Source organism: Parus major, chromosome 26, assembly GCF_001522545.3.
Source record: "Parus major isolate Abel chromosome 26, Parus_major1.1, whole genome shotgun sequence".
NCBI classification, from domain to species: domain Eukaryota; kingdom Metazoa; phylum Chordata; class Aves; order Passeriformes; family Paridae; genus Parus; species Parus major.
This window is the reverse complement of record NC_031795.1, coordinates 4,113,082-4,115,191: the sequence shown is the minus strand read 5'-3', so window position 1 is coordinate 4,115,191 and position 2,110 is coordinate 4,113,082. Positions and strand designations below refer to the sequence as shown.

Below are 2,110 nucleotides of genomic sequence, written 5' to 3'. Positions count from 1 at the left end.
TCCAGCTGCTCCTCAGCTCTGTGTGTTCACACCAATGTGTGGCAGCCCAGGCTGTTCCAGGAGAAGCACAGACAAATTTCAGAGCACGTGAAACACATTTCCTGTCCAGAGGGCATCATTCAGGGGGCAGCAGCCAGATCTGAATATTCATTTGCTGTTAGACTTAGAACAAAGGCAGATTTCTTTCCCTTCATGGTATGGGCAAATCCTGTTGGCCAAAAACCCTTCAGCTGCACATCCAAGTTTCCATAGAAACCTGCCCTGTTTGCAGAGGAGGTTTGAGCAGTGTAAATGTCAGGTCAAGAACGGGCTGGGCTCAGTCCTGGGCTGTGGCTCCCCACACTCCTGGTGTGCCAGGATGCTGGATGAGAGCTCAGCCAGCATGTGGCCTTTGAAGTGCTTTGCTTTCACTTGGAAAACGTGCTGGCAAATTCAAATACTCCTTGCTGCAGTAATGAAGAGTTTTGTGTTTATCAGAGCCCGACCGCTGGGAGATGAGGGGAGGACGCGCCTCGGGTTGGGTTGGAGCTGTTAAAGTTGCTGGTCTCTTCAGCTCTCCTGTAAGAAAGGGTGGCTGAAGCCAAAGTTTTGTGTCCTCAGGGCATTTTTCTTGTGCCTCTGAATATCTGTGAGTGCCAGAAGTGCTGCCCCTGTGGCTGATCCCATTGCTGTGTCCTGACCTCTGCATTCCAAACCCGGCTCCTCTTAACCTGCCTGCCCCTGAACCCGGCCCAAGCTGTGCTGGGGGGGAAAGGAGAGGAATTAAATGTGATTTCTGTATTGCTGTGTGGGTTTAAAGGCTGCTTCTCTTTCCTTCATTGGCTTTTTGCAAACCAGAGCTGTCTTAGTGGCCCTAGGTGAGCACCAAAAAAACTCCTCCTGTCAGCTGTGAGATCCAAAGGAGCTGGGAAAAGGGAGGAACTTCCCATTTCCCACCCCACTGGAGCAGGTTAATGGTACAAACTGGGGGAGCGTGCCTGGATTCATCCATAAAATGTCACTTAATTGGGAAATGGGCAAATAAAATTCCCTTCACACGTCCCCAGAGCCCGGTTAGGAGCTTTAGAGGAAAATGTGCCTCCAGCTGCGTGTCCTCAGTGCCTGGCAAGTTCAGGGGGTCGTTATTCTTTATTCTCCTCCCTGCCCCGTCCTCAGGTGACATTTTTCAGTCGTGGTGCAAATTGCCTTAATGTGAAGATGACAAGTTCCAGCAATAAAAGTAGCAGCAAGTCCTCCTCTCTGCAAGTAATTATGTCCCTGCCTCCTGTCCCCATTTGTCACCCTAATGCAGGAGCCCCTTGATGCTGCCACAGCCGTGTAATTTCTCTGTGTGAATATTCCATGATGAAAACGGGGACAGATGGCTGGGAATTCTGCTGCAGAATAACATTTTCATGTCAATTATGCACTGTTTTGGCTCTACGTGGGGAGAGCAAAAGTGGCTATCAAGATGTGCTCGACTAATTGTGAGCCATCAGCAATTAGCTGCTTCCCTCACTCCTCTCTGCATCTCCCCAGGAGCAGGAAGGCAACAGGAGGGAAGGTGGATTTTCAGCTGGTGGGAATCAGTGTGGCTTCACTGATTTATTTATTTTTCCACCAAAAAACCTGTCCCACTCCCAGCAGCACATCCTCCTTTTTCCTGCCTCTTGTGTTGTGATGTTTTAGGTGATGCTGCATTAGCAAGTCCCGAGCTTGGCTGCGGCTTCCTGGGAAACTGGGCTCAGTTTAATGGAGTGTTTTTATAAATGTGTTTGTGGAAAACACCACTGAACGTCTGTCTCTCAGAACAGCTCCAGTGCCAGCACGTTCAGGCTGTGGGCTGACAGATCTGGGAATGTTTGCACTCTTCCTCAGGGGCTTTGTGAAGGAGAATCCCTCGCCCCACCTGGGAGGAGGGAGGGACTGACAAGCCCAGTTTTTGGCTGAAGTCAACAATTAGAATGCTCAGGGTGGGAATTTCTATTTAAAAAGCAAACAAAAAAAATACTTTATTTAACAACAAGAATTGACAGAGACAGGAGTCCTTGGACAGCCTGAGCTGGTGCCTGGTTGGATTTGGTGGAGCTCAGCTGGCAGGGATGGGTTTGGTGCTGTCCTTGGAGCTTCC

The 2,110-nt window shown here is 49.7% G+C and overlaps 1 protein-coding gene across 1 annotated transcript in view; it reads left to right on the top strand.

Annotated features, from left to right (window-relative positions):
• Nucleotides 1–2,110, top strand: part of SRGAP2 (SLIT-ROBO Rho GTPase activating protein 2) — a 104,440-nt gene that overhangs the window by 73,649 nt on the left and 28,681 nt on the right. The gene's annotated exons all lie outside the window — the stretch shown is intronic.